Source organism: Lycium barbarum, chromosome 10 (genome assembly GCF_019175385.1).
Source record: "Lycium barbarum isolate Lr01 chromosome 10, ASM1917538v2, whole genome shotgun sequence".
NCBI lineage: Eukaryota > Viridiplantae > Streptophyta > Magnoliopsida > Solanales > Solanaceae > Lycium > Lycium barbarum.
Genome location: NC_083346.1, coordinates 10,605,584 through 10,623,070, shown reverse-complemented (window position 1 = coordinate 10,623,070; position 17,487 = coordinate 10,605,584). Strand labels below are relative to the sequence as shown.

Below are 17,487 nucleotides of genomic sequence, written 5' to 3'. Positions count from 1 at the left end.
TAAATAAATGAATACTTTTGAAACTTGTGGTCCAAAACAAACTACGGAAGAGAATGAAGATGAGAAATTGTTTCCTTTAATTTTTGCGAAGCTTCAATATATTCCTAATTAAACTACTGACGGTTCTACTTAAATAAATGAGAAGTTGAGAACTACATGTTTAGGCACATTTTTTTTTTCTCTAAGACATTAGAATACAAACTGGAAGTTGTCAGAACTTTAATTTGTCCTTCTACCAACTCAAATCATATACTTCTATTTCATTGCTAATCTAGCTATAGCTAGTAGTAACTCACTATCACTTCAATTCCCTTCAAAACTGATGTCTATTGTCTAATGATCCGATTACTAGACATCTTGTAATCAAAGTTGATACTGTCATTGCCTGGCCCTTGGGTCATTGTTGAAAACTGAAAATGAACATGTTCACTATATTTATTTATTTCACCAGAAAAATGAACCACGGTTCATATGAATTTCTTGCTAAAAGAAATACTCCTATTATTTAAAAAACGATGGATTCGAGTCAGCAACTAATAGTAAAATAAAGAAGTGACATGAGCCTCCATTATTAAGATATTGAATCGAAAAATGATCTTTGAAGGCGAAATAGAAGTACTTGAAGTAGGGATCAATTTTGACAGAAATCGAAGTATAGCCATTAAAGATTGAAATGAGGATAAAGTGCAAGCTGTTCATCCATCTTTTAAATGTAAGTGGCTTGAACTAAGTGACTTTCTAATAGAGCAACCAAAAAAAAGGTATAACACACGGGTTGAGATCCCCTCCGGTACCCTTCCCTCAAGTATTGTTCAATGGACCTTTGGTTATTGACACGTGGCACATAATACAGTTAACGGACCAGATCTTTTTACAATATTCAACTCCACATGCACCACAATTTTTATGTTCTGCGTTTCTGCATCTCCACATTCCAATAGCTCATGCCACCCCTTCTAGCTAGTGACAATTGCAAATACGTATCGACACCAATAAAGAGAAACAGACATTTGTGTGTGAGTTGGAAGGCAAGAAATTATCTGACATAATGCTTAAATATATACGTCCTGAATATATTTTGTCCACCAATTGTACTGCTTTATATTCAGTACAATTGGTAGATAAAAAAAAATCATTCCTTCATACATCAACGCAAATTTATTACTTTCTCTGTCACAAAAAAATTGTCTTAGTTTGACTTGACAAAGAATTTAATAATTAAAGAAATACTTTTGAAATATGTAGTCCAAAACAAGTTTTAGATATTTATGTGACTGTAAATCATCATCTCATAAAGTTTATTCTAAATATAGAATGTGTTAATCTTTTCGGGACTAATAAATAAGAAAATTAAAACAATCTTTTTTAGATGGAAGGAGTAATTTATAGCACTAATCATAAAAATCACAATGATCGAGTAGAATCACATTTACAAGGTAATAAATATAAATTCAAAGCTGGATAAAGAAATGCGTCGTTTTTTTGGTTAAATTTGAAAAAATTATCTGAGTTTGATATTTTGGGTTTGGGTTACGGGATATTGGGATTCAGTGACGTTGTTACTTTTTTTGAATAAGCACATTGCCAGCTTAACTTAAATCATCTTTTTTTTTTCCTACTCATAATGTGGTGCAACTGAGAGGTTGCTCCTCCCTTAATCAGAGGTCTTGGATTCGAGCTCTGGGTATGGAAATGTTTTTGGTAGGGACCGATTCTCCCCAAATGGGGCCTTACGCGGCACGAATTTGAATATAGTCGGACTCCAATAAGGATACCACCGTATCGGAAACCGGGTGGAAAAATAAAAAAACAGTGTGATACAATTGGTAGTATTCCAAGATCCTTCAAACGATACTCTCCATCATTGTAAGCCAAATCCTCCGGGATTTTCTCACGATTGTGTGTTTCTCAATTGTTGAAAAATCCTGAATATTACTACGAATCAGATAATAATTAACCACAAACGATTTTTACAAATACCAATTAATCCCTTAGCAGGCGATTTCGATTTTCTTTTCTTAAATACTCCCTCCGTCCACTTTTACTTGTCACCTATTGACTTAACACACCTATTAAGGAGCCAAAAATAGGATGGAAAGTTTACCATATGACCATTTGAATATAATAAATTTAATGTCTTGGGAAATGCATTGGGAGATGACTATAGTTAATGATAAGGGTAAAATAGAAAAAAAAATGATAAATTATGTATTTCTAAAGTGAACAAATAAAAGTGGACATCTATTATTAGTATAGGGGACAGGTAACAGTGGACGGGGAAGTACCAAACTAAATCAAACAAGCTGTAAGTTCCTTTAATTGACCCAATGCTTGATCATACTCTATCTATTTATTTATTTTATATGTATTTGTTTTTTTTATATCAATGGTGTCCGGACCCTGGGGCGGATACGGAGCATGTGATACAGGTTCAACAGAATCATTAGCTTTGGCTCAAATACTGTATTGAAAATTTTCATTAAATATGTATATGTGCTAAACTATGAACTGATTAGCATAAGGAAATTATAGGTTCAGTGGAAAGCTAGGATCATCGGAACCCATAAACGTCAAATCTTACCTCCCACCAAGGGTGGAGTTAGGGGGCAGAAGGGGGTCCATTAGAAATCTTTTCGTGTGAAAGTTACATTATGTATACTAAGGTGTAATTTTTTATGAATATATATTAGATGTTGAATTTCCTTGGCCTTCTCACGCGTTAATTTACTTTTTATTTTTTTATTTTTGAACCCTATGAATATTCCGCCTCTGCTTCTTCACTAAAATTTAAACTTGAGACCTCGTGATGTGCATGTGTGTATTTTGATTACTTGATTCGTAAGTATTAATTTGCCCTTTCACGTGATCAAGTATTTATCAAAATTTTCTACCACTCTCAAAAATTAAAAGTTTTAATTATGATCCATACTTTTTAATAAGGGACCATTTCATGTGATACCTACTGCCTCTTACCAATACATATACTAGACAACTCTAATATATGCTTGAGATAAATATATAATATATAACTTACAAATGGTGTATATATATATATATATATACCTCGCACATACGACGTTTACCGGAAAGGCGACGTTTCTTGGCAGCAATAATGCCAGCAATACGATTAGAGAGCTTATCATCTTGTTTCTTTCTACTCTTTTTATTCTTCCTTCTTTGAATTGAATCGTCAATTTTCCCCACCGCTACTGGCTGCTTGTGTTATTATTTCACTGATAGAAAGAAAGAAAGAGAGAGAAAGGCGGTTTTTGCAGTTTTGTGTGGTGGCGCTTTTAGTGGGTAGGTTTGATATTTATTCAACAATCGTGGGTTTAACCGTAATTTGAGCTACCAGTACAGTTATGTCGATTAAGAAAAAGAAAAAAGCGTATACGTTTTAATTTATATCATGCCTTTCAAAGTTTTCTTTGAAGTGAAAAGATAGTTACTCCTCCGTTTCAATTTGTTTGACACTTTTATTTTTCGAGAGTCAAACGAGTTATTATTTGACTTTAACTTTTTCATATGTCTTTTAAATATTTTAAATTATTAATTATGGTGACTAATAATACTTTTTACGCAGTTTTCAAATATGTAAAAAAAATCAAAAAAATTACATTTTTTATATTCAAACACACAGTCAAAGCAAAAAGTGTCAAACAAATACGGAGGGAGTATTATTAGTTATTATTCGAGATAAAGGGTTAAATTTGCTCCTAAATTATATGAAATCGTATAATTTGCGTTGTGGGGTAGGTTTGATATTTATTCAAAAAATTGTGGGTGTAACCGTAATTGAGCTAGCAGTATAGTTCGGCTAAAATATTAATTAAGAAAAAAAGATGAAATCGGAATTATTTGCACATAGGAAAAGGGAGCTAATTTGACTTGAATTAGCTAAAGTTTCATTATATTTTGTTTAAATTTGTAAAAGTTTAGAATCATGTAACGTGTGTAGAATACTATCTTTTATATATATATATATATATATATATATATATATGATAATAGTGTTCAGATTAATATATACACACTTTATAATTATACATATGTAGGGTTGGTTTAAACTTTTTGTTTGCCGGATCAAATTATTGTGTCAGATTTTTATATTTGTATACCAACCCATCATAATAAGAGTCGGGTTTTTCATTCTCGATTTATTTTTATCTTTTCGTATTTTTTTGTGATTCGATTTGTTCTTACAATAAGATTCATTTGATGTTTTGTGAAATATTATGTAAATGCCACACAATTTGATACAAATACCTAATTCAGTTAAATGTAATTAATTACTATTGTTTTAAAAAATAATAATTAATTACTCACAAAACTATCAATCGCAACGCCACAAAAAGGAAAAGTGCATACAATACGTTGGATGTTTCAACTCTTAGAAACTAAGCTCTTTTTTTTTTTATAAACTATATATACATGAAACATATTGATAAAAATGGATGGATTTCTGCCAAGGTAATATTAAGGGTATAATGACTTCATTTAAGTTAATATACATGGACAGGGGGGAAAATATTTGATTTTGGTTAGGATTTCGGTTAAATAAATCACCTAGGACAATTGAGGATTGGTTAGTTGGTAAAACACCTCCACCCATGACCGGTAGATTCAGGGTTCGAGTCCTCGCTGGAGAGGGAAAGTGTGGAAACATTAAGATCCTCCAAAATGGGGATTAAAGAAGAAGAAAAATATGGACAACCTAATCTTGTTTGACTTGTTTTAGTTTATACCAAACCAAATTAATTGTGATAGATTTTTTCAATACCCAATCAAACTGAACTATTAGTCGGATTTTTTTTTCGATTTGACCCGATTTGTCAGTTTGATGCGATTTACCAACTTTTCTTGTACACCTACTAATACGCTTCTGTTTTCTCTCACTAATGGCATATAACTTCAGGGGGGAATAGATGTAGGCAGAAGCTTATGAAACTACGGCACACCACCTTAAGCGACATGGAGCTAGCCCTCATAAGTCATAACAAAAGTATGAAGAAAACAATGTTTCCTCTCTGTCATGCTCTTCAGTACCGGCTTTCCTTTTTGGTTAAGTGATCAGTCGTATTTTATAATTCCTATATCATTGCCTATAGAGAATATAATGTTACTACGTTTACGTTTTTGGTAGGAAACGTGTTGAAACCAATTAGTGAGAGACATACTGACTTGAAGAAGTAAGAAAGGACTAGTTATTCTTCATGTTCCTCTTGTTGATGACTCAAGATTTCTAGGTTGTGTTATGAAAATCAAGTTAATTTGAACATGCTATTGATTTCAAACTTTTCGGGAGATTGATCAAACTCCTTCGATATTTTGTCAATCGAGGTTGAAACATATAAAGGGAAATTGTAAATAAACAATCCTATCATAGATCCATTGGGGATCGAATCACCGTTCGCGACCCAAAATTCTATTTTGTCATCAATCCAATTCCAGTTCACGTTTTTTCCTTTTCTTTACGTTAAGAAAATTATTTCTACTGTAATTTAAACATTGATCTCGTTATGATTTGGATATAACGTAAGATCTCAATATTGAGATAATATTTTGAAAAGAGAATAATTACACCCAATCTACTACAATACATAGTCGTTTTAATTTAATTGGCTTGATTGATATTTTCTAAGTTAAATCCAGGAAAAGAAATTTAATGTTACGTACCACTTGACATCAAATCTGTATAAAACATAATTTAAAATCTGAATCAACTAGAACCTCAGTTAAAGTCTTCAAAAGAAAATCTATGATCGAGTTGTATTACTGTAAGTATAAACATTTTTACATGCAGATTGCAAAGCATCCTATGAATTCATAACCCCTTTCTATATCATGTTTGTGATTAGTGAGCATATCTCATTTTCCACATCTCCCATATAATCAAAACTGGAACAACCCGAAATAACATCCTCATAAAACTGTTGTTAAATACCTCTGTCCATCACTTTATACACAAAAGTTTTAATAGAGGAATATAATCAAACTCAACAAGCGAGTAAATAGCTTAAGATTGTTATCGAACACCCTCCAAACCAAAAATGATTGTTTAGAAGGAAGTTTTGGGTAATTTTACGGACGGTCACTGACTAAGATCAACTAGGCATCTCGAATTTCAGCTAAGCTTAAGATAAAAACTGCCAGATAAGCACTGCCACACAATTAACACTAATATAGCAGGTATTAATTAAGAATGTTGATCTGCTTTCCAGCAAGATGTTGATCTACTTGCCAGCAAGTGGCTTATCAGGAGGATATGATCAACTAGGATAAATTATAGGACCTCACAATTTATCCAGGTAAAACATTTAACATTAGGATGAATGTTTTGAGATTCATATAAATGTATCTTTTACATTATCGTCGTTGTTATTCCTTTGTATTCTACTGATCAGTTTCCTTTCTTGTTAAATGTACAAATTATTTTATGGCATAATAAAACCGACGAAATAAAGAACTTATACTCACAAATATAACAACTACGTAGATGGTTTCATAATACTTCCAACACAACTAAAAACACCATTTGATAACTGAAAAACAATAAAATTAGAAAGGTTAATAATAAGAACAGGGAAGTTAATTAGGCTATTGCCAAGAAACTCTTCATATAAGGACTACAAGTATATAACTTCATTTCCTGTCGCGGCAATTCAACTTTCTTCATAGTTCTATGATCTAAATTATTGAGAATTAACCCTTCATTCCACATGTCAAGCAAAAGTTCACCTTCTTGGATGTTCAGAAGCTTTATCCGCCCAGATTTGTCGCCAATAGGCGATGGAATTTCCATGAAACGCAAACTAAAAGGGAAAATTCTCCTATCAGAGAGATTAACCTTGTACCTTTTGATCCACACCCGCGTCTCATAGTCCTCCAAAATCCATATATCGATAGCATACTCAGGGAAAAGCAAGTTACAAAAAGACAAACGATCATCCTTCAGAAAAAGAGTCATAGTTCGATACGCTTGCTTTGGGTTGCACACAGTACTTCCAGGATGAGGCATAGCAGAGAATTCTTCCTTATCCATTCTAAAAACCATGATTCCGTTTTCACAAGGAGGAGTATTTTTTCTTTCTAAATCGTGCAGCATGACCCAATGCAATGCTTCATTAACAACTGCCGGATTGACACTGGATGGCAAAAAGTTGAAAGAGGAGGACAAACGGATATTCCTCCATGTCTATGTCCGGAAAATATATACGAAATACTGACAACAACTGTCTCGTACTTGCACGTAAAGAATTCTGAATTGTCTTGTGTATGGACAAAAGTACAGAGCACATAAGTAGCCGGGGTGAAGTGTATGTTGTAAAGTTACTTCCTCTTGTGTTATCGGGTTGAAAACATAATAAGTTGACTCCCACTCTGAGGAAGCAAACAGAAGAACTCCTTGACAAGAGTATATAAGAGAAAGCAGGTGTTCCCAGTGCTTATTAATCATCAGCTCAGGTCTGAGATGAAGTTTCTTTAAGGCGGCCTTCTTTTTCTTCTTGTTGTTTTCACCAAAAACATAAAGATCCTGTCCGTGCTTGGCAAAATGATCCTGTATGAGAATCATGGGTCTACTAGCTCTACAGAGATCATCATGTAAGGTGGTAAAATAGTCCTGTGATGAGACCAAAGCTCTCCAATGCCTACAAACCCATCGACATCTAAGAAAAGAATGTGCCGGAAGCCTACTCAGAATATCAATGACGAGACAATCGGGCAAACGTTCAAAAGTTTCACCATCATCAACTCTACATACTGTATGAAATAGTGAACCCAACAGTTCTGTAGTCCATGTGAAGCATTCAAGTGCCATTACCTATAATATAAAGCAGAAAATAAGAAAAACAGTGGTTGTTTCGGTTGATCAAAATAAAAGATTAAAACTTTTATACCAAGATCCTCCAGAATTTTGAGAGAGGGATGGAATAAGAAGCTCAAATCATAAAATATGGACCATGGTCGCACCCTTGTAATCAATGAAGTGGGCAGGGCTCAGGCTCAAATCTCAATAGACACAAAAAACACTAGGTGATTTCTCCTATCTGCCTAAGCCTGGGTGGGCAGAGATGAGAGTTGTTCGGTATATGCACTGGTAAGAGTTACTAGGTATCACATGAAATGGTCGAGGTGCCTACATTGGGTCAGGACACCATCCTTATCAACAAAAAATATGGATCATAGTTAACACTTTTAATTTTTGAGACTGGTAGAAATTGTTAAGTTAATGTTTTAATTAATTTTGAAACATTTCATCTGATAAAAGTTTTCAAACTAAATGAATGTGAATTTGAAGATACATTCTTCATTTAGTATTTTACGTTTTAGGTTCTTGAAAGTTACATGAAAGTTGCATGTATTTTAAGAAAAATTCATGAACCTATTTTAAATCCTATTTAATGAAAACTTTTATGTTATGTAATTTTTATCCTATAAATAGTGTTTCATTCTTTTGGAAAAGGCAAGCACTTCAAGAAAACAATTTCCCCTAAAAAACTTTAGAGACATTGATCAAAAGGTGAAATCACCAATTCAAGAATAGAAGAGCAACTTTCTTGAATAATACTTGTTGTGGCTTAGTTGAATCCCGAAGATAGAGTTGTTATTTATTCTTCCGTTTGCTCGTGGGAGAGACTCCAACTATCTTCAAGAAATGTCTTAACGTGCCTCTAAGCCAAGCAAGTTTATTTTGGATTTCTTTTATTATTATCATCCTTGTTCTAACAATTTGAAGATAGTTGTCTCTATGGCTACTACATCAACATTGAATGGTGTTCCATCTCTGCCTAATCCTAATTTTGAAATATTCGATGGCAAAGACTTTCCTAGATGGCGTGGAAAGATGGAATTCTTTTTAAGACGGTTGAAGTTGGCATATGTTCTTGAACAACCTTGTCCTAATGCTCCTGGTTCTGAGGTAGCAATTGACGAGGCTACTTTGATTAAAGAACAAATTGCCAAGTGGAAAGATGATGATTATTTATGTAAAAATTATATTCTTGGAGGAATGTCCAACAAATTTTATGATCAATATTATACCAAGTGCAAATTTGCTAAGGATATTTGGGACACTCTCCAAAATATCTATTTGGCAGAAGAGGCAAGTTCAAAGAAATTTCTTGTTTCAAACTATATGGAGTTCAAAATGGTTGATGATAAGTCAATCACTGAACAAGTGCAAGAATTCCAACTTATAGCTAATAAAATTGCTATCTCTGGAATTGCTCTTGATGAAAATTTTCATGTAGGTGCTATTGTCTCAAAACTTCCTTCCTCTTGGAAAGAATACAGAAGCAAACTCTTACACAAAAAAAAAGAATATTTGACTCTTGAGCAATTGTTGCAGCATTTGCAAATTGAACAAGAGACTCGATATCGTGACAATAATATTTTGAAGGAACCCGTCATGAAAGCTCATGTGGTTGAAGAAAAATCAACCAAGAAGGAATCTGTTAATAAGAAAATTCCGAAGGCAAAGAGAAGTACAAATTTTAAGCGTACTAGTACCAATTCTAAGTCGGTTGAATGTTACCACTGTCACAAATTTGGTCACTATGCGCGTGATTGTAAAATTCTTAAAGCTGAAAAGAAGAAAGAAAAGGCAAATAATCATGGAAAAGATGAATTTGTAGCAATGGTTACCGAAGCATTTGTAGCAGGAAATCAAGTGGAATGGTGGATAGACACTGGCGCAACTCGTCATATATCAGGTGATCGAAATGCTTTCAAGACCTATGAATTAGTGGGGGACGATAAAGTTTTGTATATGGGAAACTCGTCCTCTGCCAAGGTTGTGGGAAAAGGAACTGTTGAATTGAAGTTTACTTCCGGAAATAGTCACGCTGATGGACGTGTTGCATGTTCCTGAAATTCGGAAGAACTTGGTGTCAGGTACGCTTCTTTCGAAGCATGGTTTTAGAATGATTTTTGAGGCAGATAAATTTATACTGTCTAAAAATGGCATATTTGTTGGAAAAGGCTATGCTACAAATGGAATGTTCAAACTCAATATTGATAATGAAAATATTTCTGCTTATATTATGGAGTCTCTAGATTTATGGCATGAACGTCTTGGTCATGTGAATTTTAGATCCATACAACTTATGGTGAAAAATGGATTAATTAAGGACTGTGGAAAAGATCATACTACTAAGTGTCTTACTTGTAGTAAATGCAAGATAACAAATAAACCTTTTAAGACGGTTGAAAGGACATCCACACTTTTGGAATTAATTCACACTGATATTTGTGAGATGGATTGTTTGTCACGTCATGGTAAGAGATATTTTATCACTTTCATTGACGATTACTCAAGATATACATATGTCTTTCCATTAAGAACAAAAGATGAGGCATTTGAGTCTTTCAAAACATATAAAGCAGATGTTGAAAATAAATTGAGTTTGAAGATTAAATCAATTAGATCTGATAGAGGTGGAGAATATTTAAAATCAGATTTTATTGATTTTTGTGAAAAAGAAGGCATTGAAAAACAATTGACTACATCTTATACACCACAACAAAATGGTGTAGCAGAAAGGAAAAATAGGACTTTCATAGAAATGGTTAATTCTATGCTTTATGGATCTGGTATGCCTGGAAATTTGTGGACTGAAGCCTTATTTTTAGCCTGTCATATTTTGAATCGAATACCTTCCAAGAAACTTGAGGCATCCCCTTATGAACTTTGGAAGAATCGAAAGCCAAATATAAATTATTTTAAAGTATGGGGTTGTTTGGCTCATGTTAGATTACCAGATCAACATTTGGCTAAGGTTGGCTATAGAGGAGTAGATTGTGTGTTTATTGGTTATTCTCAGACAAGTAAGGCTTATAGATTCTTAAATCTTGAGACTCCAAGTCCTCACACAATTATTGAATCTTTACATGCTAACTTTTTTGAGCATATATTTCCTAAGAAAAAAGAATCTTTAGAACAAAATGCAAGTTCTTTTACATCTCCTCTTAAAAGGAAAACAGTTGAGTCCGTGGAAGAAAGCCATCTGAGGCGCAGTATAAGATCAGCCCAACCAAAGAACTTTGGACCTGATTTTCAAATTTATTTGGTTGAAAAAGATCCTGAAAGTTACGCTGAAGCAGTATCTTCCCATGATGCTCCTTTTTGGCGTGAAGCTATTGATGATGAAATGCATTCTATCATGTCAAATAATACATGGATTTTATCAAATCTTCCTCCTGGGTGTAAACCTATTGGTTGTAGATGGATTTTTAGGAAGAAATTAAAATCTGATGGTACTATAGATAAGTACAAAGCTCGCTTGGTAGCAAAAGGTTTTACTCAAATGAAAGATATTGATTATTTTGATACCTTTGCACCTGTAACTCGGATGACATCTATTCGGCTCTTAATTGCTTTAGCAGCAATTCATAATATGATAATTCATCAAATGGATGTTAAGACCGCGTTTTTGAATGGAGATCTAGATGAAGAAGTTTACATGAAACAACCAGAGGGGTTTATCATTCCTGGTCAGGAACATAAAGTTTGTAAGCTTCGTAAATCTCTTTATGGATTAAAACAAGCTCCAAAGCAATGGCATGAGAAATTTAGAAAGACCATAATTTCTAATGGCTACTCTATCAATGGTGGCGATATATGCATATTCAGTAAATTTCAAGAAAAATCTGGAGTTATAATTTGTCTCTATGTGGATGACATGTTGATCTTTGGAACTGATATTGAAAGAGTTAAAGAAACAAAATCATTTCTTGCTTCTCAGTTTGAAATGAAGGATCTTGGAGAAGCTGATGAAATTTTGGGCATTAAAATTGTGAGATCAGCTAATGGTTTGACTCTTACTCAAGCAAGTTATATTGAGAAAGTTCTGAAGAGGTTTGGTCATTTTAATGACAAGCCTGCTCCTACACCATTTGATCCTAGCATCAAACTAGTGCGAAACTCTAGTGACATTCTTGATCAATTGACGTATTCTCAGATTGTTGGGAGTCTTATGTATGCCATGCATTGTACCAGGCCAGATATTGGTTATGCAGTAGGAACTTTGAGCAAGTTTACCAGTAACCCCGGAGTTGAACATTGGAATGCCTTAATTCGTGTTTTAAGATATCTAAAGGGCACGATTAATAATGGCCTACATTATTCTACCTTTCCAGCAGTTATTGAAGGCTATAGTGATGCTACTTGGAATTCTGATCCAAATGACTCTAAATCTATTACTGCTTGGATTTTCACTTTGGCCGGAGCAGCAATCTCTTGGAAATCAAAGAAGCAGACATGTATTACTCACTCAACCATGGAGTCAGAATTTATAGCTATGTCTTCTGCTGGAGAAGAAGCTAACTGGCTTCGAAGTATGTTGATAGATATTCCTATGTGGAGTAAGCCAATGCCACCTTTGACTATCTATTGTGATAATAAAGCTGCTATTTTTCGGGCTTCAAGTGATTGTTACAATGGCAAATCAAGGCAAGTTCGTCTCAAACACAATCATGTGAGAAGACTATTGGAGGATGGCATAATATCGCTTCAATATGTGAAGTCCAGATTTAATCTAGCAGATCCTTTGTCTAAAGGGTTAGGCAAAGAGTTAGTAATGGAAACTTGTAAAGGGATGGGAATAAAGCCTGTTGTAAATTAATTGTACTTTATGGTAACCCTACCTAATGATGTAATCTTAGGTTCAAAGGGAAAAACAAGTAAAGTTATAATTGTGGAGCACATCAATAAAACTTTCATTTCTTCAAAGAGTGAGTAAATGTGCATAGGTTGAGATTCTATTCTCTTAATAAATCTATAAGACCGATCTCGGTTGGAGTTAGTATGACGACTCTTGATAGATTTACCAATATTCCTACTGTAGAGGAGGATGAGATTATATTCTCTTAATAAGTCTATAAACCGGTATCGGTTGGAGTGTGTAGGAACCCTCTTGATAGATTTATCGACACTTTGCTTTAAAGGAGGATGAGATTAAATTCTCTTAATGAATTCATAGACTGTTTGGTCGGAGTATGCAAAGTTACTCTTGATGAATTCACCGCGCTAAGTGCGAAGTGGAGGCCGCTTCAATAAGACTTTTAACAGGGAAATCTTAAAGCACTTAGTTTAAAGGATTCAGGACACATGGCCGTAAGGTGTCAAAGGATTACGATTTTCACCGGAATAGAAGAACAACTTTCTTGAATAATACTTATTGTGGCTTAGTTGAATCTCGAAGATAGAGTTGTTATTTATTCTTCCGTTTGCTCGTGGGAGAGACTCAAACTATCTTCAAGAAACGTCTTAACGTGCCTCTAAGCCAAGCAAGTTTATTTTGGATTTCTTTTATTATTATCATCCTTGTTCTAACAGAAATTGATAGATACTCCCTCCGTCCCATAATAAGTGTCATCTTAGCCAAAAATATGTATATTAAGAAACCAATAATGCAATGTGAAGTTTACTAAAGTACCCCTATCTAATAAAATAAATTACTTTTTCCTCTTGATTAGAACATGTGAAGTAGTAATCCTTTGGACATTAGGAATCCAACAATACGAAGTTACTATGTAGCTTTGCCAATCATTATTTAGATGTTGCCTTAACTTGTCAGTTTTTGGATAAGGGTAGAGTTGGAAAAAATTAGTCAATTTTTGTCTTGGTTTTCTGAGATGACACTTATTATGGGACAATTTTTTTTGGCTAAGGTGACATTTATTATGGGACGGAGAGAGTATTTGATCATGTGAAAGGACGAAACTTCAGTGGAGAAGCAGAGGCGAAATTTTCATTAAGATAGTTCAAAAATAAAATAAAAAATAAAAGGTAAAGCTAAGAAAATTCAACAAAATTCAATATCTGATATATATCCATAAAAATTTGACCTTGTATACGCAATATAATTTTCACATGAAGAGATTTCTAATGACCCCCTTCCGCCCCCTAACTCCACCCTTGGTGGGAGGTAAGGTTTGACGTCTGTGGTTCTGGTGATCCTAGCTTTCTGCTGAACCTACAATTTATTATTACTGTTTATTATAACTAATGCATTTTCATCTCTCTTGAGTCGGGTCTATCGGAAACAGCCTCTCCGCCCGTCAAAAGGTAGGAGTAAGGTCTGCGTATACTCTACCCTCCTCAGACCCCACCTGGTGGAATTTTACTGGGTATGTTGTTGTTACAAGGTCAAATTTTGTTGAATATTTTACACTCTATTAGAGGGTAGAGTGTACGCAGACCTTACCCTTTTGCACACTGCAAAAACATAGTATTAGTAATTACTAGTACTATGTATGCTGCCACTAGAAATTTCAGCCTAGTATATGCACTTCTCTTCAACCAAGCTAAGGGCCGGTTTGGTTATAAGAATTATTCACTTTTTTTCGGAAATTTTTTTCACTTTTTTCCGGATTTTTTTTCACTTTTTTCCGGAATCAGCGTTTGGCCATGAAAATTCCAAATACAACTTGAAGTTGTATTCCGGAATTTGAAAAACAAGAAAAATTTGTTTTTCGAGTTTTTCACTTTTTTCACAATCAAAACAACTACATTTCAACAAAAAATACCATTTCAAAAATTATGACCAAACACAACTCCAACTTCAACTCCAAAATTCCAAAAAAAAATGTTTTTTTTTTTTCTTGTTTCTATGGCCAAACGCCTACTAAGTGTTAGGTGCATAATTTTGCGCCGTGGACACTTGAACTTTTTCATTCAATCCGGTTGGTCAAGCATTGACCATTGTACATCTTAATTTGTTCTTGAAAATACCTAAATCAATACAAAATACCTACTTCTGAATTATTTCGCCCCTGATCTCAACTATTCAATTATGTTTGGATTAAAAATTGATTTTTCTTTTGTTTCAGTTTATATACTTAACTAGTTATGTGAGGCCCGTGCTGAGCCCGGGCCCAAACTCAAGATATAAAAGTAGATATTTTAACTAAAGAAATATAATTTGTGTTAGTACAAGTGTACAACAACAACCACCATATACCCATTGTAGTCCCGCAAGTGGGTAGTTATATGAAAGCAAAATTTTCATTCCACTCCTTTAATACTTTAAATTCCATTTTGATGAAATTATTTACTTCAAATCAAATGTGGAGCCAGAATTTGACATTTATAACTTATGTATCCTAATTTTCTGAAGTTATTTAGTTCCAAATAAATAATCTATACATAGTTAATGAACTTTGAAGACAAATACATACTTTAACTTTTGCAGCGGATGGAGCTGCTTCTCTCTTAATTAGGAATTAGGGGTTCGAACATGGATATGGAAAAAATCTTTGGAGGAAGGCTCCTCCCGAATAAGCGCGATACAGTGCGAATTATTTGGATTAATTGGGCTCAAATGCGGATATCAAGCACCAACCAGAAAATCAAAGAACATGAAAAATGAGGTAGGAGGTTCGATAGCTTTTGAAAAGTAGACCTTAAAAACAAAAAACAAAAAAAATTGACTTACATAAATAAGATTAGGACCTAAAAGTAATTAATTAAAAAGTTTTAAAAAATTTGAAAATTATTGTGAGGACTACAAAAGTCTCCAGGTTCGATAGCTATTGAAAAGTAGACCTTAAAATAAAAAGCAAAAAAATTGACTTAAATAAATAAGATTAGGACCTAAAAGTAGTTAATTAAAAAGTTTTTAAAAAATTTAAAAATTATTGTGAGGACTACAAAAATCCCCACATTTGCTCTTATATATAATAGTAACAAAAAGTTAATTTGAGGGATCATGTATTACCAAAATAAGTTTGGAAGTGTCTAGATTTATTGAAAATATACTTTAATATATATGCAATAAATATCAAATAAAAGGGTAAAATTGAAATTGCAAACCATTTGGTTAGGAAACTCTCCAACAAGAAAGTTGAGAACTAACTAAGGCCTACAAAATTCATTACATTGCCACTTATTATATATAGTAAAATAGATATCCTTTTCCAATTGAAAAGGTCAAAGTCATAGATGGACCCCTTAATTTGTCCTGATTTTCCATTTAGACCCCCAACTGAAACGTTGACCATCTGAACCCCCGAACATAAGATAAACTGTGTCATTTGAACCCCTCGTGTCAGCTGGGCACACACGTGAAGCTCACTTGCTATGACATGGAAAAATAGACCAATAAAAATAAGCCATGTCATGTTACCTGTTATAAAAAATAAATAAGCTATGTCAAAAAAAAAAAAAAAAATTAACAAAAACTTTATTTTAAAATCTATTTCAATAATTAAAAAAATTTGAAAAACCCAACCCATCCTCTCCGATAGCCCACTTCACCGCCGCCACTGCCGCCGCTGCCTCCTCCTCCGCTGCCGCCACTTTTTGTTTTTTTAATTTTTAATCATTAAAAATTAATTTTAACAAAAACTCTATTTAAAAATATACTTAAATAATTTAAAAATTTGAAAAACCCAACCCATCCTCTCCGGCCGCCGTTTTTTTTTTAAAATTTTTAATCATTAAAAATTAATTTTAACAAAAACTCTATTTAAAAATCTACTTAAATAATTAAAAAAATTGAAAAACCCAACCCATCCTCTCCGATAGCCCACTTCACCGCCGCCACTGCCGCCGCCGCTTCAAAATCTATTTAAATAATTAAAAAAAGGTGCCGTTTTTCCTCGGAGATTTATTTAAATAGATTTTGAAGTGGAGCAGCGGCGGCGGAGGCAGTGGCGGCGGTGAAGTGGGCTATCGGAGAGGATGGGTTGGGTTTTTCAATTTTTTTAATTATTTAAGTAGATTTTTAAATAGAGTTTTTGTTAAAATTATTTTTTAATGATTAAAAATTTTAAAAAAGAAAGCGGCGGCGGCGGAGGAGGAGGCAGCGGTGGCAGTGGCGGCGGTGAAGTGGGCTATAAGAGAGGATGGGTTGGGTTTTTCAATTTTTTTAATTATTTAAATAGATTTTTAAATAGAGTTTTTGTTAAAATTAAATTTTAATGATTAAAAATTAAAAAAAAAAAAGAAAAAATTTGGTCTCTCACGCTCTATTTAAAGCAGTGAGCTTCACGCGTGTGCCCAGCTGGCACGAGGGGTTCAAATGGCACAGTTTATCTTATGTTCGGGGGTTCAGATGGTCAACGTTTCAGTTGGGGGGTCTAAATGGAAAATCAGGACAAGTTCAGGAGTCCATCTATGACTTTGGCCAATTGAAAATAAGAAAAACTTGAATCACGATTTAACCCCACAAAAACAAAGCTAAAATGACATAATTCTGAGTTCGTTTAGTTTGATTTTCAATTTGAAAACACCAATAATAATTGGTTTGTTTAGGTATTTATGAAGAAAAAAACCAAATCAATAAGTATATATTATTAATACATACTTATTAATAATATATAATAATTGGCATGGAGATCTGACATATGCACAATCTGATGAGATAGGAGAAACCACTAATGTAGTAGCTGGGGAAAGAGCTATTCTAGAAGGTCTAAAATATTGTGTAGAATGGATTTGCATACTTTGATTTTGTAAACAGACTCTTTGCTCCTGAAGAATAT

At 33.6% G+C, this 17,487-nt stretch overlaps 1 pseudogene; it reads right to left on the bottom strand.

The window, feature by feature from the left end:
- Window positions 1-6,556: 6,556 nt before the first annotated feature.
- LOC132612708 (F-box protein At3g07870-like) lies at window positions 6,557-7,819 on the bottom strand (annotated as a pseudogene).
- Window positions 7,820-17,487: the final 9,668 nt, after the last annotated feature.